Raw genomic sequence first — 22,508 nt, 5'->3', positions numbered from 1 at the left:
ACTAGAAAAATGTTTAAGGATAAGTGAGTGCACAAGGTCAGTGTGGATGCCCAATAGGATGAGATGCACAGTAACTTCCAAGTCTATGCTTGTACTTTCAGTTTAGTAAGAAACATGTGGGTCCCAACATAGCCTAATTGTCCAGAGTTCTGGTGGAGAATGATCTGAAATGTTGTACCTGTAGTTAAGTCACTTCTTTCTACATGCACCTAATTGTGATTTTTTCACTTGTCAAAGTTGTTTAAAGTTATGGATTATTTACCATGAAACTTTGGTTTAAGATTACAAGTTCTTCCATTCACTTAGTTTTATGAAGTGACATTTAAAGTTGGAATTGGCTGGACTCCAGAAAACTTGATGGCGATTTAAACAGATTCACTCGTCCCTTTACCAAGATGTAGATACTGTTGTGTCCGACTTTGTAGGCTTGTTGTCGTAACTTACCCCAGATGCTTTTAGTTACTAGCTTCAGTGATTGAAATTGAAAGGTCACATTCTAGATCAACATGCAAGTAGAAAACCATGGTTAACGTGAATCAACGAGAAAAACCATTCTACAAACAGCTCCTGGTACATTTGGCCAAGGCTATCACTGCTGGATTTCACCTAATTTTGCTTTCTCCTTTCTATAGGATATTCCTCAATGATCACAATGCACAGGTACTTATCCTGCACAACAGTTCATGTCTGCTACCTTTAAGCTTTCACAGTAAGATGAAGTTCTAACACCTGCTGACCATTTGATAATGACCTCATCCCTGGTGGTAGAGATAACTCCCAGTAGCTGTTCCATTTAAACTTTGACTTTCACCACTTGAATTGGGATACTATATTGCAAATGATTGTATTAGTATGATAGCAGCCATTTGTAAAGTGTGGACAGTGTATGAAGGTTAATGATGAAATTGCTAAGTGGTTTTTCCATTAAGTAGTCATCCTATGCCCCATGTTTACTGTTAGGACTCATGGACCTGATGTATTTTGAGAAAGTACTCAAAGCCTTGAAAAGGGTGCATGTTAGTGATTCATCCAGTCTTCAAGGAAACCTGTGGCCATTTATTCAGGTAATTGCATGCCAGAAGATAACCATTTGAATATTTGTCCTGAGCCTCATAACATTGATATCCAGAAACAAGGATTCATCATGGCTCCCATCAGTGGGGGCAGAGACCAGGTAGTTAATGAACTTGATTGAGCTCATAGTGGAATATAGTGGATAGCCAGTTCATGATGGATCTTTTGGTGCACCTGATCATTCCACTTCCCTGAAGTGTGTAATCAGTGAATGTATGTAACTATTCAGAATCTTGCCTATGAGTGGGGGAAGTGAAGGCCAAGAGGAAGACTAAACCTCCCTTTTTCCTGCACAAATTGGTTAAAAATTTCAAAAGGGATGAAGTTGGTGACGATGATCTTGAGGGTGCAGCGGTGTGGTTCCCATCCTATCCCCATTTAATTCTCTCATGTGGTACCTGGAAAACTTAGATGGATCTTGGGGAATGAAAGTACCTCAAGTTTAGCTAGTTAGCAGCCCCAATTAAGCTGCTTTGCTCCAATGTCTTTACCAGATCATGCAGCAGTCCCGTGTAGTATGCATCCAATTTAAGCAATTTGTCTTCTCTACAGCATAAGTCTCAAAATGTTTCCCTATAGATGAAAGAGTTTGGCCCCAGGGAAAACTGTCACAAAGTAGTACGAGTATATGAACAGTGCTATACAGAACACTATCAGGAGATGTCTGATTAGTGCCCACTAGATACATTTCAAGTGCTTAAAAACCAATGTAATAAATTGGTGTCATTGTTGAGGCTCATACTCAGCATGGGAATATATACTAATGCCCAGGTTTAGTTTGCAGATGGATCTACCTGGGTGCAAGCACAAAATGTTAACTACAGAAACCCATTCAAGGACAACCTTGGCAATTTGGTATAGGTTCAGAGAGCACGTGGTTGTCAGTTATGTGATGAAACTCATTTTTGAGGTACATATACCAATGGGCAATGGAAAATGGCTTGACTAGTCAGTGGCCTGGAAGTGGAAAACTTGAAGACCTGTGATAAGCTGGTGTGAAGTAGACACAGATGGCCGTACGAAGGCAGACCAAATATGTCTTCATGGTACATGTTAACACTTATCTCCCAGGAAAGAAGCACTAAACTAAGTAGAGGCTATGAATATCCTGGCAATGTTTGGCAGTTTAAAATAGCCCTCTCGTTTCCCACCTTCAAGAGTCAGAAGGACAATGTGGCCAGATGGGTAACGCGACCACCAGTTACTAATAGATTTAAGTCTATATTGAAGTCCATGGTATTGCTGTTGTAATACAAGTCTTGGGCACTGAAATCATTGAAGACTCTGAAGCCATAGGGGACTGATTCCCTATACATATGAATAAGACAACGTAATATATAACTGAACACAAATCTATTAGCCAGAAAGATAACATGGTAGAAGTTTAAGTCACATAGGAACTGGGATTGCATTGCTCTCCAGATGAGATTCTGTTCAGGAAGTAAATGGATTCCACCAGAAACATGTTCAGGATAGCAAGGACCTTGAAGAGTTACTAGAACAGTACTTAAATGGAACTAATGCTTCAGGAAGTCAGACATTAAAATGAAGATAATGGTGTGAAACAAGTCTGACTCAGCATAACTTGCTTGTTCTACTTATTCTGGTAGATTTGTTGAGCCTCTTAGGACACCTAACTCAATCAAGACATCTAGATGCATGAGGTCCAAGGTGCCTGCTAAAACCTATCCCCTTAATTTAACTGAAGTTCAGAGAAAGTCACTTTGAACTGTTGTGAAATGGTATTTGTGAAACAACTATGAGAAATAGACCACAATATTTAATGCCTCTTGACCTTAGTGTCTGACATCCAGATTTGTCTAAGAGTGCTGTTGTCTTAGTGTCCTCCATTCTACCTGAACTGGAGAGTTGTATAGAGCTCCATCTAGGGGTTATATGCTAAAGCTGCTGAAAGCATTGTTCTGAAGCTTCAGGACAGTACTTCAAGATACAGCATGATGACTGACATTATGGCATTTTCTCATGGATAAACTGGAGAATATCATAGTATGTAAAATAAACCAAACCCAGAAAGTCAAGGGTCAAATGTTCTCTCATGAGGTTGGGGAAGTCAGTGGGTTGGGAATTCCATGAAAATAGAGATCAGTGGAATAGAAGAGAACTGAGGCAGAGGGAGGGATGAAAGGTGGGGGGGAAGACCTTGTGCTTACATTTTGGTTCCCTGATCAGGAACCCACTTAAAACTCACTGTTACAACACTGTCTCAAACTTGGCTAACATGTCCCTAAAACAATCTAGAGGCCAGGCTTATTTTCCTTACTGGCAGAGGCTCACCTGTGTGGCAGGAAGTTAATGCTACCTGTTTACTAACCAGACCCCCTAACGCTCTTACAAGAACTAGGACCCTTTAAATGAATTATGATGGTCTGAGTATTATATTCCATCCCTGAAATCCTTTTGCAGGGAGGGAAAAAAAAGGTTGTAAATAACTGGATACCACCAGTTATCAGAGTGACAAGTTCTGCTTCCTCAAAATGAGGTTTGAACATTTGAGAAGCACACTAATGCAAGCATATAAAGCAGGTATTCAAAGGTAGTAACAAACTTCTGGGAGAGGGAAGGGGGCTGTGGCTGGTATTCTGGTATCCCAACAGAAGAGCTACTAGAACATTTTATAGGCTACTTCTCCTGCTGTCCCCATTTCTCTTCCTGCCTGCATGACTAGGCCCAGGAGTTACTGGTAGGAAGACCAAAAGGGTGAGGAACAGACAGGCAGGGGGAAGGGACAAATGGAGTGATCCAGGCAGGAAGCAGCTCAGGAGGCATTAATTAACTCCCTGTCTACAACCGTTTGGGGAGGGGTAGTATAGGCAGGTAATCTGAGAAATCAGATGGCTCTGGAGACATTTACATTCCACGGGGTGGGGGGGGGGGGTCTCCATCTTCCTGGATCCAAATTGACCTCCATTTTTCAATCTGATCCGATCCATCTACACTAGTCTTTAATTCTGGCTTCATGGGAGAACTGATGGATGCAAAATCTAGAACGTGGTAGAGAAAGGAATAGAAAGATTGAAGGGGATCCTTCGAGGCCTCAGGGGTTTGGCAATAATGAAAAAAATTGGTATCCATAATGGGAATATGGAAGAGGCCTTTGTGCTCACAACTGCAACATCAGCTGTCCTGGCTCTTCAGCTTGCCAACTGCAGTTCTGAGGGCTTCTCAGCCTCCATAATCACGAGGCATTCCCTTCTAGTAGGTTTTATATAGACATCCCATTGTTTATGTAGTGCTAACTCCTTTGCACATTCAGTTCCCGTTTTCCAAGTCCCTTTCCCTAGATTTAGTTTTTAATCCATATAATTAAGGTCCTATAACCAGAATTCACTACCAATTTGAGCTCAGCAACTCGATTTCCTTTCCTGCTTTCTTCATAAGGACTGCGTATTTGAGGGAAGGGGAAGACAAGTTTAATCCTCAATTTCTTAGAGAAAGGCAATGGGCATGAGGTTTATGCTTTTTACATGCTATTCTGACAGATGTCTGACCATATCTGTCAACATTTAAGTTCAGTAATTTGAGCAATGTTTTAGGAGGCAGCACCTTTGGGAGGCGATTGGCAAAGCCCTCATGAATGGTATTAATAGCCTTACAAAAGGCGTCTCAGAATCCGCCTCTGAGGCCACCTATGAGCAAAGAGGTACCATCTAAACCAGAAATTGGGCCCTCAGACACCAAATCTGCCTGGGTCTTAGGTTTCCTGGCTTCCAGAACCGAAATAACCTGTCATTTATAAAGCTATCTGGTTTGATATTTACAGCATGAACTGAGACATACCTGAGACAGTATGCTCTGGGCATATTTCCAAGCCGTGGGTTTCCTCTGGTTTTCATGCCTCTCCTTCAGAGCCTGTAAATCTACATTTAATTCACCCATTGAGTTCAAGTATCTAATGGAGTCTTGAGTTATTCCTGCTGAGGTGCTTTATCTGACAGGGACTTTACAATTGGACAATACTCAAGTCATTCAACCAAAACCTTAGCATCTCAAAAATAGGTATCTACATGATAGTGTTGAGATACTTTAGGCCCATTCAATTTAGTAGAGCTTATTTGAGCAAAGTTTTGCTAATCAGGCAGCTTTCAGAACCAGACCAGGTTCTGAGATCTCCAGCTAACCTGATCAGCACTGATATAAGGCATAGAAAACTAAGCTATAGTACACTGGTTATAGGCTACTAGTTTACAGCTGAATCAGTTACCTGGCTACAGACTGCCATAATAGCTCAATCAGTGGTTGAGCTATGGTTAAGCTATTGATTTGGTTTGTTTGGCCCATGCAGTCCATGGCCTCAGATTTAATAGGAAGGATTAGTATTCCCATAGCATCTTTAGACAAAGGTGAACAGGGATGAAGTTGGAGCTGAATGGTAAACACTGGAGGAGTGACATTGTCTAGATGGCCCAGCTACTGGCAGGCAGGAAGGTATCTTCTGGAAGACAGCAAGATTAGAGATTGGGACAAATCCTAATGATACATATGTAACCACATAATTAGTTGGAGAATGGCTGATCTGTGATTTGGGCTAATATCCTGGGATTGTCCCCAGAAGTTGGATGTAGAATGTGGTCACCAAGTATACCATTGTGATTATGAAATCCTGAAGGGCTGTAGCTAAGGTATAACACCAAGGGAACCAGTCACTCCAAACTTTCAGGATAAAAGGACGGCCTAGAAGTTCTCTTGGGACCACTTTCTGGGCCTTAGAATAGGCCTTTTCCTCAGGCCTTTTAAAGCCCCACATGGAAAACAAGTCTAGAAACTTCAGAAGCTTAAGAATCGACAGATGCAATAATTTTTACTAACAGATCTTGTGTTTACTCTTAGAATTGTATTTTCAGCATTTCATTTTACAGACGCTGAAACCCTGAGGAGCAGGAGGTTGAGAGGTTTCAAAGGACACTAACTACTTGAATCAAGATCAGATGGTCTGATACCAGCATTCGTTTTTAAAGTTACTGTATTACACCATAGGAATTGAAATATTGCCTTGGCTCCCTTGGACTTGGAGTATAGGATAAAAAGGTCTAAAGCAATCATCTGCCTATTTTCAATCAATGGTACTGGACTGAGCAGATACTACCCAGCTTCATGGAAAATCACCTGTTTTCCCTCTGCAGGTTATAATCCTTTAGTCCTAGGATTAAAAGATCCTTTATAATACTTTGTAGGAAAAGTATTGGTTCCCCCCATCCCCTTTAGATGGATCAATATGCATCCCTTCAAAAGGTCAGTGAAACATGAAGGATCAAAGGGTTTCTTTCCATACTGCTCTGCAGGGGAGCAGGTGTGTCCCCTCATGAGAACACGGAAATCATGAAGCGCTGATCAAACAGAGGCAAGCATGAGTAGAGCATACGTACTCCAGGAATTTTTGGTTTTGGAACTGGAGACCAACAATCACATTCTGATTTCAGGATCCCAAGTCAAGGATTTAAAGGAACCCAATTCAATCCCCAAACTCCCTTTGTGGGCCAGGATGAAGAAGCATTCTGAAACATTAAGCAACCAATGTTGGGGTAATGCGACTTTACAAGAGGTACTTTGACAGCAGTATGTTTAAAGTTGTCAAGTCAGTGATTTAAACACAGTGGTCATTGTAGAAAACGTTACAAGATTCTGACTAAGCAACTAGTCTAAACCACACAGCATTCGGAAGGCTAGCGTACAGCCTTTTACCAACCATCCACTGTCTGTCCCCGTCCCACCCAACAGACCTATTTATTTCACCATCTCCATATAGATCTTGGGGTAAGTCAGCCAGCATTAAGTCTGCTTAGAACAGATAGAAGAGGTAATATTCCGGATGTGTTTTTTCCTATTTTAGTTCGATATAGTCTGAAACCAAGCATGTTTGAAGGCAGGTTAGAGATGGATTCAAAGCTTACACTGTAGTCATTAGTCATGATTTTAGGGAAGGCAGGTATCTCACCACGGAAAGGCCTTCAACATAGCACATGTGTGCGGCAAGTCCAGACCTCCCTAATCCTAGAAGGGACTGCTTCCTACACAGCCCTATTCGAGAGGGGAAATTCCCAAGACATGCAACCCCTGGAGACTTAGGATCTTCCATGATAAAATGTAGCAGTGAGATCTAGATGAACAGTTACCTTGCCATGGCCTTTCCCTAGGCGTTAGCTCCAACCTGGACAGCTTCCACAAACCCAAACAGCACAAGTAGAGGTCTGCTTCTAAACATCCTGAGCTTACCCCATCTGAGAAGTGAGCCATTGTATAAGAAGTTTGAAAAGGAGCTTCCCATGGTCTGAATATTTAGCTGGAAAGTCACTTGGGAATACAAATCTGGTGAATTACTGCCTTCAATTCCTCTGGGATAAGTAGTCCCCAGTAAGACCAAATCTTAAAGAGGAAGCTAGAGGACTTCCACTGGAATTTAGTGTCACATCTGTAGACATCAGCTGCTTTAAGTGTTGTGTGAGGCAGCAGATATTTCCAGAACTGGATCCATAAGGGGCATCCTTATGGCTACTCCAGGGTAAAAAGCCCCTTCCTCCGTACCTAGGTCCGTTTTCCCTGCTTTCATCTTCCCCGCTATAAGTCTTGCCCCAGCCTCTGATCCAGGTTTTGACTACCTTCTCACAAAAGGCATGGCAGCTAGGGCTTGTCTCCACATGACCCGGCACTACCAGTGAGTGGTTGCTCTGGCGTACAATGTTCTCGTCTAAGTTAAAGCCTGCAGAAGTCAGCAAGGACGCCTTAGGATAATGTTCCCCACCATAAGCCATCAATCTAAAAACAAATCCACACTAGATCAAGATAAGCTCACCAAGTCAGGCACAGGTTCACCAACAGTTTCATTAGTGATGAGAAGCATCTGTGATCTTCTGAATTAACGACATAACTCAGCCCTCAATTGGGAAGAGGTAAATAAGGAGAAAACTGACACCCTTAGAAGGGATAGGCGAATAGAGTTTCATGGGAAATGTACTTAAAATTCACTGAAGTGTCTTAACGCATTTTATAGCTTTTTGCCTGCATTAGGGTTCTTCCATTTCTTGGTAGAAGCAGCATATAGGATGAGAATTTCTAGAATCATTGTCACAATCCAACCTGTTGGTTCAATTCCATCCTCCAGTCCATATATACTCCAGGGATCTTGTTGCTTAGATATTAGAGACCTCACAGCCATAGGCTGATGAACAGAAAACCCTTTTATAAAATAGGTAAGGAAGTATATTCTTGAAAGCAATAGGTCTGTAGGTTGTACATAAACGTAGGGAACTTATGGGTCTAGGGTTCCACAAGGAAGCTGTTACTTGGGGTTTCAAAGCTAGATTACAATGGTTAGTTGTACAGAATTTCAGAGACATTAAAGATCCCCAAGTACAAGCACCTGAGTCAATCAGAAAAGCAAGTCAAGTACTGAAAAGGTTAGGTGCCAGAGGGATCATATAGGCGGATTCTGAAGAAAAGATGAAAATGGCTGTTTGAAATGCAGAGAAGGGATCGACAGCAGACATGAGGAATATAAGGGTATTAGGGATAGTGCATTCCATTCCCCAGTAACATTCATTCCTTATCCGTGGGGCCTGCCTCAACTAGTTCAGAGTTAGGAAATCCAGTCAGAACAGAAGAGAAAGCAGCCCACAAATCCTCCCTTGCAAAGGACATCAAGGCTAGTTTTTAAAAAAGTTAAGTCAACTACACAAGGTTCATTTGGAGCTTTCCATCATAAGGAGCAAGAATCAGCTTTCCTAAAGGAGGACTAATGCTCCATTCCAGTCTTTTAATAAGGACATCTTTAAGTACCAAGTCTGGTGTTTTCTAGCAGCCCCAGGAGAGGCAGTGAGACAGAAGGAGTGAGTTTCACCTGACCTAAATCGTGGCTTCCAGTATTTTGCCAGCCTGAAGCTCTTCTTTCAATTCAGCACCAAACTTCATTTTTTTGTTAGGGAAAAAGTGTTAAGCCTGTTGCCCAGCTCAGAATTCTCAGGCATATCCTGTGACTGAGAGGAAAGGACACAAGACTAATCCTAGGTATTTTCTTGCCTTTCTCCCAAGAAACAGCAGGAAATTTGCTCTTTGAGGGGCCAGAAACTGAAGAGTAGAGAAAAAAAAAAAAAAAAAAAAAAATGCTGACAGAAAAGAGAAACCTGGACGCCATTCCTCAGGCCCCACCCAAAGCCTTCAGGTCCAGCCCTCCCTTGGTTGCAGCTCACAGCCTAGACTAGATGGGCGCCTGGAGTGGACTTAAGTAGGCTGGAGAATGCGATTGGTTGGAGTTGAAGTCCTGATTGGTTGGAGCCACTGAACCTCCTGAATCCATCAAATCAGGAAAAATAGCAGCTGAGGAACAGTGCTGAAATTTAAATTGAGAGCCTTGAGTGTGTCCACCTGTAATGACAGTGTAGTAAATAATTCACCCTCCAATATTTAAAATCAGGGTTTGCAAGGAAAAAAAAATGTTGCAACTGCCAGAAATGGGCTAAAATCTTAAATTTGATAGTAAATATAAATAAAATGAACTCTGTAAGTTGTGAAATGTATATCATTCCACATGAAAAATAAGGCTTTTCCTTCTTTTAAATATAGAAGAAGAGCTAAGTCATTTCACTTTCCCTGTGAACAGAAACCACTGATGACTCTCCCCCTTTTAAGCTCTGTTTTACAAACCCTAACCTTCTCCCTCTAGAATCATGTCAGTGCAAAACAAGACAGTTTAACTAGCAGCTGTTTATTACTTCATGTTCTCAAATGTCCCACTAGTTGGCCACACTTGATATCAATACCTATTTGTCATGTCTTGAATTTTTCTCATCAATCCATCCTCACCCTCAGCTTTGAGCTTAGGAAAAAAGGGTGAGATCTCTAATTGGTGCAATTATTGTTTTTCCCTTGGTGAAACCACCTTAGGAAAGGAATGCATATGCTGCCAGGAGAATATTCATGTTTATGGATCATCTCTCCAGCAGCTGTGCTGGTATCATCACCTGGGATATGTTAGAGGTGCAAATTACTAGACTCCACCAAATAACTTTTTAACCACAAACATTTAGGACAGGGATCAGATTTAGCAATTTACCCATGATTTAGCAAGTCTTCAGGTGATTCTACTGCATGCTAACGTTGGCACTCTATTCTAATTAATTCAGAATATTTGGAACTGAACTGCTTTTTTAAGCATCAGGTGTTGCTTTTGTAAAGGTCTCAATGTGCAGCCAAGGTTGGTAACAACTTCCTTGGTTAGTCACAGGTTCAATTATCATCTCTGCAAACTGAAGGTGATTCTCACATCTTTAGTCCTGGCCTCCCTCATCATTCTCAGGCCACTCTATCCTACTGACTTTGGGAAACCTCACAGTCAATATGTTTAGAGGATTAATTACAATGATGGCAGAGGATCAACAATTTGACATCTTTGTTTGATCCCTCCGAGGTAGTTGTTTTTATATCCCTTCTACAGGTGAAGAACTGAGGATTTGCTCAAAATTAGGCGCTAAAAAGTGGCAAAGCCCAGGTTCAAGAACTTGCTTATGATGCTAAACTCTTATTATGGTTCATGCTACCTTATGCAGCTTATCAATAAACAGAACCAACTACCTGGAACAATGACATGATGGAGGAGGGGGCAGGGAAGGAGGGAGAGAAAGAAAGAGGTAGAGATGAGTGGGAGAGCAGAGAATAGATTCAGAAGGATTTAGAAACTTCTCAAAACAACAGAGAAATAGGTTTCACAAAAGGTACAGAATATCTTGAAAGGAGAGTATCATAGTATTCTATGTTTGGAGGACCAAGGTAGTAATGCTTCTCTGATGTATCAAGAAAACTCCTTTTCTATGAACCTCCATTTCCCCAGGTATATGATGAGGCTTTTAAGTGGTATCAAACTTAAGGTTACTTGATACAAGCATTTTTTTTTTCTTTCTTTCAAGATTCACTTAATTTCCTAGTGACCAAAGAAGCAGGTAAGCAGTTCACTAGTAGCACTGAAGCATTACTAATTCAAAGAATTATGTATTCAATAAATGATAAGTGGGCACTCAAGTATCTCTTGTGTATCAAAAAAATCTAGGTACAGAGTAAAAGCTTATTGGGAATGAAATTATTGCTATAGAAAAATCCAGAGGCTTGTGAGAAACCTAGAGTATGGCTTGTGATGAGTAACTACCCATCTGTAACCCCTCCATGCACATCTTGTAGATCTGTGTTCTTGGTGTCATCTACATTCTGTCTACCCACCTGAGCCCTTTCTTCACCTCAGTGTTTTCTCAACTTGATGAGTCAGGGGTAGACGGGGAATGAGCTTTGGAAACCCTTTCCTCATTACTGTCTGTAAGTTGTGACTCCAGATGAGACTTTCCTGGATTTTTCAGGATTCTGTTTTTAAAGTACAAATTTCCTCTGCATCTGCACTACTGTCTTCTTCACCCTCTTTTTTTTTTGTTACCTTTTTATCTGTTCTTTTTAGTTACACATGATAGCAGAATGTATTTTGACATATTATACATACATGGCTTTGCCCTCTTCTCTGACACTCTCCCATGGGGTCCGAGGTTGTGAAGCTGAGCCTTGTAGAAGTTCAGATCCCAGTCCTTGCTTTAGTCTCTCAGACTGAGTTTGGGACCTAGAGAAAGTCACAGAGGTGTAGGACTGTGAAGGTCTGAACTGGTTATCACAGCTGCCCCCTCAGGGGGTCTGTGACTCTTTCCAGCATGATAGCTGCTATGGTTTGAATGTTTGTGTTCCCACCAAAATTCACATGGAAACATAATTCCCAGTGTGACAGTATTAAAAGGTAGGGCTGTAAGGAGATAGAGTTCATGAAGACTCTGTCTCTGTAAATGGATTAGGCCTGTGTAAACGGGCTAGAGGGCACTGCCCCCTTTGCCCTTTCATGACTTCCACCCTGTGAGGACGCAGCATTCAAGGTGTGATCTTTGAAGCAAAGGCCAGGCCCTTGCCAGACACTGAACCTGCTGGTCCTTTTGTCTTGGACTTCCCAGACTTCCAAACTGTAAGAAATAAATTTCTGTCCTTAAAAATTGGGTGCAGTGGCACATATCTGTAATCCTGGCAATTCAGGAGGCAAGAGGATCACAAAGTTCAAGGTCAGCCTCAACAACTTAATAAAACCCTACTAAACCTCCTTAAACTGTACAGCTAATCTCTGTGCACTTCAATAAATGTAAAATATGTCCATTATTAAAAAACATATAAAAATTACAATAATAAATGCTAACAAGTGTTGTGGGCGCAGTTTCTGGTGACCAGAGTCTTGTCTCCTTAGGGCTCTCTCACCAGCCGGGGTCAGGCCCAGGGCCCACCCCTGGGATATGGCCCTCCAGCTTGTGCCAGGCGGCCACCCACTTCCAGCCACAGAGCTTGTGGTGCTGAGAAGGCAGACTTTAACTGCAAAAGGAAAAAGAAAGCGGAAGAGATATATCAGGCTCTGAACAGTGATCTCACTGAAGTGGCTCCCTTCAGATGCACGGCTATCAGTGAAGAAGGTCTCCTGACTGATGAGATCAGACAGAAAGTGTGTCCCAAGCTCCTCAATGCCAATGTGAACAATACACCTTTTATATCAGGAAAGAACCTGCGGCAGATAAGCAAGGGCTACCAACAAGTGCTGCTGGGTGTCAGGTGGTCTTTAAGGTGGTGGCTTCCTGGCATGCCAGATGAACAGAGAGAGGCGCTCCAGGAAAACTCATTGACATCCTCCTCCTCATCTTGGAGCGCCCTCAGCTGCACCACTACCAGGGCTACCATGACATTGTGATCACATTTCTGCTGGTGGTAGGCGAGAAGCTGGCAACATCTCCAGATGGTAGAAAAATTGTCTAACCTTCACCTCAGGGATTTCATGGAACCTATAATGGACAACACCGGGCTCATTTTAAACTACACGGTGCCTATCATAGACCAGGTGAGCCCAGAGCTCCATGACTACATGCAGAGTGCCAAGGTGGGGACCATTTTTGTCCTCAGTAGGCTCATCGCCTGGTTTGGGGATGTCCTGGCTGACTTCAGGCACATTGCATGGTTATATGATTTCTTCCTGGCTTGCCATCCATTGATGCCCATTTACTTTGCAACTGTGTTCATGTTGTATGATGAGCAGGAAGTTCTGGACTGTGACTGTGGCCTGGCCTCAGTAGACCCTCTGTCCCAGATCCCTGAGGACCTGCCCTATGAGACACTGATGGGTAGAGCAGATGACCTCTTTGTTCAGTTTCCCTCTTCTGAATTTGCATGGGAGGCTGCTGCTCCACAGCAGGTCTAGAGAAGGGCAGCCTCCACCTTCAGTCTTTGAGCTGGCATTAGCCTAACAGAGGCTTGATATGGCACTGTGGTAGTGGTTTCAAGGACTTCTGGGACCTGAGACTTGAACAAAAGATGTTCTGACCAAGCCAAGGACCAGCTGCTTTGTGAAACTGGCAGTGATGGGGCTGCTGGTGGCCCTGGGAGCAGCCGCACTAGTGGTGGTGAAAAGTGCCCTGGAGTGGGCCCTGAAGTTTTAGCTGCAGCTGTTCCCCAAAGCCCCAGAGCCCATCCTCAAGGAGAAGGGTATGAATACCAGGAAGGAGGGATCACTGGGGGACATTTTGGAGGCTGCTTACAATATCCATCTAATTTAATCGTAAATTCTATGATCAGAACTAGAACTAACTCAGAAGAAGGACACATAGCCAATATTAGTTAATATTAGTGAATTGTTCCTAGCAAAAGAAAAAGAGAAGTATATGGTCCAGCATGGTAAAGACTCTCCTGCTATAATTGTGACCAGGACAACTTGGATAAGGTTTTCTGGGTCCTCATTGTCTAGCCTGTCAGCATGTAACCACAGTCTACTTTCTGGGAGCACTCCTGCTATCAGCTGACTTAATTAGGCCTTCCTAGAAACAGACTCTGGGAACTTTCCATGCAGAAAGTTTATTAGGGAATATGATCAGGAATATATCCCAAAAAGTGTGAAGGAAACAGACTTGTGCAGAGAAAGAAGGTGAATTACAGTGCTGTTTCATCAGAATTCACAGCTGATATGAGGGGTTCTGAATTTAAGATTGTCCTGTATGCTGGTCCTGAATAGGGCAAAAGAGGCACTTAAACTCAGCATCAACCAGCCATTGGATGCAGTCATTGCATAATTTAGGGTAATGCAGCCCCTTTTGTCTAGGTAATTCTTGGAAAAACCCGTCTGAACTCTCAGCAGGGAACACTTCAGCCTCTGAGCAGATAAGTGCTTGAGCTCTGCAGGGAGATAAGTAGAACTACACAGCCTGCACCTGGGGAAAGTGCAGGCCTGCTTAGTCATCTGAGGTGACTTGGGGGTGAGGGAGTTAACCCTCAAAGTTTCCTGACTCTAGAATGGACTCTCCCATTGTCATGCCATGCTTGTTATCAAAGTTTTTCTTTGTTGAGAAGTCATAAAACAGAAACAATGAAATTGAATGTAAGTAGAAACTATAATCAAGATAAAATTTTTTAAAAAAATCAATGAGGTATAATGTAAACAGACATAACAAAAATACCTTTACCTTAATTTTGATAATTTTTCCTTCAGACATGAAATAACAGAGACAAAATTATTAGAACAAAAATGTGAAAAACAGAAATTGGGAAAATAAAATTAAACACTTAATGTGTTTGTGTTTATTGGTTAACTTTCTAGCAGTGGAGACCTTGAGGAAGGATGTTGTAGTGAGCTGGGAGACAGATTCTCCTGGCAGAAGGCCAAAGGCACTGAGTAATTGATGTATCTCTAGCTGAACGCCAGCCTCAAAAGACTTATTAAACTAATATGACACTAAGGAGAGGTATTACACTGTTTGGAAAATTCTATTTGCTATAATAAAGAGATATGTTTGAGAAAAAGTAACTAGAATCTCGTGGATATTTTTACTAGGTGGCATTATGGCTGACTCTTGACGGCACAAAATTAAATTCCTCCCTTGGAAAATATTATAGGGTTCTAGTGAAAATTAGCTCAATCAAAAAGTGCTCTGAGATCAAAGTGGAACTCATGTATCAAATTATTCAGGTAATTTGCCGGGTTTGTGCATACACAAACACACCTGCATATACAAGACTAATAGTTTCCTTTATGCCAAGGTGGCACATCCAAATGAAGGTTTGACTTAGTGAATGGTAGACAAGCCCATCAACATGACTTCTGAGATTGCAATGCCTGCAGGTATTTGAAGATTCCCTCTACTGCCTAAAATCTTCCACTTACTTTCATGCTATACTTTCTTGAGCTGTTCAGTATACACCCTAGGCAATTTTATGTGGCATATTTCTATTTATAAAAATACTATGAAATTAATCAAACAAGTCAGAGTCATTAGAATTACTGAATATAGACCTACATGTAACCTTAATTAACTAGAGTCAGCCTCTAATTCTCCTTGGCTCTGGGTCTTACTACAATACTCCTGATGTCTGCAGCAGTGATTTAAAAAAAACTCATGGTTTACAATAGTGCTTCTCATGAAAATCACTTGGAAAGACTTGTTAAAACGTATTAATTAAGTGTGTTAGGGAAGAAGACAAAATTTTGCATTTTAATAAGCTCTCAGGTGATACACACTACTTTTCTGAGCTCCATACTTTGAGTAATAAGGGTTTAAAGACTGTTTATTTCTGAAACTCAACTGAAATCTTACTGTCAACACTTAAAAAGACTCTTCCACTTGTGACAAGCATTATCTTAATTGGCAACCATAGCAATAAATATTTATTAAGGAATTAACTGCGTGCTAGGCAATATGATAAACTCTGCACAGGTACTACTAACTCATTTACTTTTAAAAATAATGTACTAAGTAAAGTACTGTACATGATCTTCAAGTTACAAATGAGAAAATTCAAATAGAAAGAAGTTAAATGATCTGGTTAGAAGATAATATATCTTCTTGTTTAAATGATAAGTTGATAGACTTTCTGAAAACTCAGAGAGGGTATGTCAACCCAATAGTCCCCCCTTGTTGACAAGGGGGACTAGGTTAAATGCTCAGTCTAGAAGACAATTCTTTTTTTATATTTATTTTTAACTAATACATAGGAACAAAATTATACAAGTTAGTGGGTATATGTGATATTTTGATACATGAATACATTGTATAATGTTTAAATCAGGTTAACATAGATATTTCCTCAAACATTGGAAATCATCTCTTTAGCAGCTTGGCTATCATTAGAAATGGAAGCCCTTCTATGGACGTTGAATATATATACATATATGTATGCTTAAATGCACACATGTATGTGGTTTACATATATATATATATATGATTGACAATTTAAGTGCAGTGATCTTGTTTTCTGTGGTTTCATTAAGATCTTCATAGAAATGAATAACATTTGGACATTTCATTTTCAAATCAAAGTACTTAAGAACTAATAGGAACTTTTAATTATTTATTTGTCATGATTCAACACATCACCTGAAATACTATACAATGTATGACCACTGATAATATCTAACAGAATCAGTTCTATTTTGTCAGGGGGCAACACCTCTGTTATCAAAAATTTCCCTGTTGTTTATCCATGAGTCATTTTGCTTAACTTTTGTTTTTTTTTTTTTTTTTTTTATTGTAAACAAATGGGATACATGTTGTTTCTCTGTTTGTACATGGCGTAAAGGCATACCATTTGTGTAATCATAAATTTACATAGAGCAATGTTGTTTGATTCATTGTGTTATTTTTTTCCCTTCCCCCCACCCCTCCCACCCCTCTTTACCCTCTATACAGTAGTTCCTTCCTCTATACTTGCCCCCCTCCCTAACCCTAACTCTAACCCTTCCCTCCCCCCCATTATGTGTCAACCTCCACTTATTAGCGATATCATTCGTCCTTTGGCTTTTTGAGATTGGCTTATCTCACTTAGCATGATATTCTCCAATTTCATCCATTTGCCTGCAAATGTCATAATTTTATCATTCTTTATGGCTGAGTAATATTCCATAGTATATATATACCACAGTTTCTTTATCCACTCATCAATTGAAGGGCATCTAGGTTGGTTCCACAGTCTGGCTATTGTGAATTGAGCAGCTATGAACATTGATGTGGCTGTATTTCTGTAGTATGCAGATTTTAAGTCCTTTGGGTATAGGCCAAGGAGTGGGATAGCTGGGTCAAATGGTAGTTCCATTCCAAGTTTTCTAAGGAATCTCCACACTGCTTTCCATAGCGGCTGCACTAATTTGCAGCCCCACCAGCAGTGTATGAGTGTACCTTTCTCCCCACATCCTCGCCAACACCTGTTGTTGCTCGTATTCTTGATAATCGCCATTCTAATTGGGGTGAGATGGAACCTTAGGGTGGTTTTGATTTGCATTTCTCTTATTACTAGAGATGTTGAACATTTTTCCATATGTTTGTTGATTGCTTGTAGATCTTCTTCTGTGAAGTGTCTATTCATTTCCTTAGCCCATTTGTTGACTGGACTGTTTGAATTCTTGGAGTAGAGTTTTTTGAGTTCTTTATAGATTCTGGAGATTAGTGCTCTATCTGAAGTATGATTGGCAAAGATATTCTCCCACTCTGTAGGCTCTTTCTTCGCATTGCTGATAGTTTCCTTTGCTGAGAGAAAGCTTTTTAGTTTGAATCTATCCCAGTGGTTGATTCTAGCTTTTATTTCTTGTGCTATGGGAGTCCTGTTAAGGAAGTCTGGTCCTAGACCAACAAGATGAAGATTTGGACCTACTTTTTCTTCTATAATCTGCAGGGTCTCTGGTCTGATTCCGAGGTCCTTAATCCATTTTGAGTTTAGTTTCGTGCATGGTGAGAGATATGGGTTTAGTTTCATTCTGTTGCATATGGATTTCCAATTCTCCCAGCACCATTTGTTGAAGAGGCTATCTTTTCTCCATTGCATATTTTTGGCCCCTTTGTCTAGTATGAGAAAATTGTATTTATTTGGGTTTGTGTCCGTGTCCTCTATTCTGTACCATTGATCTACCTTTCTATTTTGGTACCAATACCATGCCGTTTTTGTTACTATTGCTTTGTAGTAGAGTTGAAGATCTGGTATTGCAATACCCCCTGTTTCACTCTTCCTGCTAAGGATTGCTTTAGCTATTCTGGGTTTCTTATTCTTCCAGATGAATTTCATAATTGCCTGCTCTATTTCTGTAAGGTACGTCATTGGGATTTTAATTGGAATTGCATTGAATTTGTATAGCACTTTAGGTAGTATGGCCATTTTGACAATATTAATTCTTCCTATCCAAGAACATGGAAGATCTTTCCATCTTCTAAGGTGTTCTTTAATTTCTTTCTTTAGTGTTGTATAGTTCTCATTGTAGAGGTCTTTCACCTCTTTTGTGAGATTGATTCCCAAGTATTTTATTTTTTTCGAGGCTATTGTGAATGGGGTAGTTTTCCTAATTTCTCTTTCTGAAGATTCATCACTTATGTATAAAAATGCGTTGGATTTATGGGCATTGATCTTGTAACCTGCTACTTTACTGAAATCACTTATGAGTTCTAAGAGTTTTCTGGTGGAATTTCCAGGTTCCTCTAAATATATAATCATGTCATCAGCGAACAGGGATAGTTTGAGTTCTTCTTTTCCAATTCGTATCCCTTTAATTTCTTTGGTTTGTCTAATTGCTCTGGCCAGAGTCTCAAGAACGATGTTGAATAGAAGTGGTGAAAGAGGGCATCCCTGCCTTGTTCCAGTTTTTAGGGGGAATGCTTTCAGCTTTTCACCATTTAGAATGATATTAGCCATGGGCTTAGCATAAATGGCCTTTACAATATTAAGGAATGTTCCCACTATCCCTATTTGTTCTAGTGTTTTGAGCATGAAGGGGTGCTGTATTTTATCAAATGCTTTTTCTGCGTCTATTGAAATAATCATGTGATTCTTGACTTAAGTCTATTAATATGGTGAATTACGTTTATTGATTTCCTGATGTTGAACCAAACCTTGCATCCCTGGGATGAAACCCACTTGATCATGGTGCACTATCTTTTTAATATGTTTTTGTATGCGATTTGCTAAAATTTTGTTGAGAATTTTTGCGTCGATGTTCATTAAGGATATTGGTCTGAAATTTTCTTTCCTTGATGAGTCTCTGTCTGGTTTAGGTATCAGTGTGATATTGGCTTCATAGAATGAGTTTGGGAGGGTTCCCTCCTCTTCTATTTTATGGAATACTTTGAGAAGTATTGGAATGAGCTCTTCCTTAAAGGTTTTGTAGAACTCGGCTGAGAACCCATCTGGTCCCGGACTTTTCTTTGTTGGTAGGCTTTTTATGACTTCTTCTATTTCAGTACTTGAAATTGGTCTATTTAAATTGTTTATGTCCTCCTCATTCAGTTTAGGCAATTCATATGTCTCTAGAAACCTGTTGATGTCTTCGAAATTTTCTATTTTGTTGGAGTATAGATTTTCAAAATAGCTTCTAATTATGTTTTGTATTTCCATCCTGTCTGTAGTGATATTTCCTTGTTCATTCCGAATTTTAGTGATTTGGGTTTTCTCTCGTCTTCTCTTTGTTAGTGTGGCTAAAGGTTTATCAATTTTGTTTATTTTTTCGAAGAACCAACTATTTATTTTGTCAATTTTTGTATTGTTTCTTTTGTTTCAATTTCATTGATTTCAGCTCTGAGTTTAACAATTTCCTGTCTTCTACTACTTTTGGTGCTGTTCTGTTCTTCTTTTTCTAAGGCTTTGAGCTGTAGTGTTAGGTTGTTTATTTGTTGAGTTTTACTTCTTTTATTAAATGCGCTCCATGAAATAAATTTCCCTCTAAGTACTGCTTTCATAGTGTCCCAGAGGTTTTGATATGATGTTTCTTTGTTCTCATTTACCTCTAAGAATTTTTAATTTCCTTCTTAATATCTTCTGTTATCCATTCATCATATAATAGCATATTGTTTAACCTCCAGATGTTGGAATAGTTTCTGTGTTTTACTCTTTCATTTATTTCTAACTTCAATCCATTATGATCTGATAGAATACATGCTAGTGTCTCTATCTTCTTGTATTTGCTAACATTAGCTTTGTGGCATAATATATGGTCTATTTTAGAGAAGGATCCATGTGCTGCTGAGAAGAAAGTGTATTCACTCTTGGTTGGATGGAATATTCTATAAATGTCCGTTAAGTCTAAATTATTGATTGTGTTGTTGAGATCTATGGTTTCTTTGCTCAATTTTTGTCTGGAAGATCTGTCCAGTGGTGAGAGCGGCGTGTTAAAATCACCTAGTATTATTGTGTTGTGGTCTATTTGGTTTCTGAAATTGAGAAGGATTTGTTTGACATACATAGATGAGCCACTGTTTGGGGCATAGATGTTTATGATTGTTATATCTTGCTGATTTATGCTTCCCTTAAGCTGTATGAAATAACCTTCTTTATCCCTTCTGACTAACTTTGGCTTGAAGTCCACATTATCGGAAATGAGGATGGATACTCCAGCTTTTTTGCTGAGTCCATGTGCATGGTATGTTTTTCCCCATCCTTTCACCTTTAATCTATGGGTATCTTTTTCTATGAGGTGAGTCTCTTGCAGGCAACATATTGTTGGATCTTTCTTTTTAATCCAGTCTGCCAGTCTATGTCTTTTGATTGATGAATTCAGGCCATTAACGTTCAGGGTTATTATAGAGAAATGATTTGGTTTCCCGGTCATTTGGTTCATTTTTAAATTTTGTTTATTTATTTGTTTGACACAACTTGTTTCCTCCTTTATTTGACAATTCCTTTAGGATAATTCCTCCCTTTGCTGATTTGCTTCTTTGTTTTTCATCTCTTCCTCATGGAATATTTTGTTGAGAATGTTCTGTAATGCTGGCTTTCTTTTTGTAAATTCTTTTAGCTTTTGTTTATCATGGAAGGATTTTATTTCATCGTCAAATTTGAAGGTAAGTTTTGCTGGGTATAAGATTCTTGGTTGGCATCCATTTTCTTTCAGGGCTTGAAAAATGTTGTTCCAGGACCTTCTAGCTTTTAGGGTCTGGATTGAAAAATCTGCTGATATGCGTATTGGTTTCCCCCTGAATGTAATTTGGTTCTTTTCTCTCACAGCCTTTAAAATTCTGTCTTTATTTTGTATGTTAGGTATTTTCATTATAATGTGCCTTGGTGTGGGTCTGTTATAATTTTGTGTATTTGGAGTCCTGTAAGCCTCTTGAACTTGATTTTCCATTTCATTCTTCAGATTTGGGAAATTTTCTGATATTATTTCATTGAATAGGTTGTTCATTCCTTTGGCTTGTTTCTCTAGGCCTTCCTCAATCCCAATAATTCTTAAATTTGGCCTTTTCATGATATCCCATAGTTCTTGTAGATTCTGTTCATGATTTCTTACCATCTTCTCTGTTTGTTCAGCTTTGTTTTCAAGGTTAAATATTTTGTCTTCAATGTCTGAGGTTCTGTCTTCCAGGTGTTCTATCCTATTGGATATGCTTTCTATGGAGTTCTTAATTTGGTTTATTGTTTCCTTCATGTCAAGGATTTCTGTTTGGTTTTTTTTCAATATCTCTAACTCTTTATTGAAATGATCTTTTGCTTCCTGTATTTGCTCTTTTAACTGTCGATTGGTGCGATCAATCAATGCTTGCATTTGCTCTTTCATCTCATCATTCAATGCTTGCATTTGCTCTTTCATCTCCTCGTTTGCTTCTCTGATCATTTTAATTATGTACATTCTGAACTCCTTTTCTGTCATTTCTTCTGCCATGCTGTCATTGGGTTTTATTGATGTAACATCTAGATTTGTTTGCAGCATTTTCTTTCCTTGTTTTCTCATGTTGTTCAGATATCAGTGGACCGCTGAGATATTGCAGATTTCCTCTGTTGATTTACAATGACCCTGAAGATTTCTATATATATCCCCTCTTAGCCTTCAGTAGGCTGAAGTCTTGGAGGAGGTTGATAATGCGGTGCTCCACAAGGAAGCTGCCTCTCTAGGAGTGGTGGCCTTCAGGTGGGGTATATTCCCTGCTAGTGGGCAGAGGTGCCTCCACTTGTTGACCAATGGTCATCCAAAGGGGACCTAGGCTGTGGGCTGAGGCAAGGCCTGTTTGGGCCTGAGCCTCTGGTTTTACCGTCCTTGTGGGAAACCTCACCCAGCAGGGAAGACTCACCCGGTGGGGAGGTCTCGCTGGTCAGTTTCCTCCTAGAGGTTCCCCTCAATTTACATCTACTGCCTGGGCTGGGCTGCCTTCCTCTGCAAAGTTTCCAGGGGCCCGGCCCTACCTCCTGGGCCTGGGAGCCTCACCCTTCGCAGATGAATCTCCTTAGGCTGCCCCTCCTCAGAGAATTTGCCCATAGGCCTGGAACCTTCGCTCCGCCCTAAGCCTGTCTCTGTGCGGCTCTTCCACCCAGAAGCCTCCTAGATCCTGGGACCCTGTTCTGCACCTAATCGCCTGGCTGCGTGGCCCCTCCTCTGAGCAGCCACCTGTGGCCCCGAACAATTGCTCTGAGTC

General features: G+C 40.4%; 1 pseudogene across 1 annotated transcript in view; it reads left to right on the top strand.

Moving 5' to 3' along the window:
- The window catches only part of LOC306638556 (TBC1 domain family member 20-like), a 29,504-nt pseudogene extending 15,810 nt beyond the window's left edge, over positions 1-13,694 (top strand). Inside the window, exon 2 of the transcript in view lies at positions 12,344-13,694. The product of the transcript in view is annotated as a TBC1 domain family member 20-like (transcript). The remainder of the gene's footprint in view (positions 1-12,343) is intronic.
- The last annotated feature ends 8,814 nt before the right edge of the window (positions 13,695-22,508 follow it).

The sequence above is a fragment of the Sciurus vulgaris genome, assembly GCF_902686455.1.
Source record: "Sciurus vulgaris genome assembly, chromosome: 11".
Classification (NCBI taxonomy): Eukaryota; Metazoa; Chordata; class Mammalia; order Rodentia; family Sciuridae; genus Sciurus; species Sciurus vulgaris.
The sequence above is the reverse complement of the archived record's forward strand: the minus strand, read 5'-3'. Positions and strand labels throughout refer to the sequence as shown.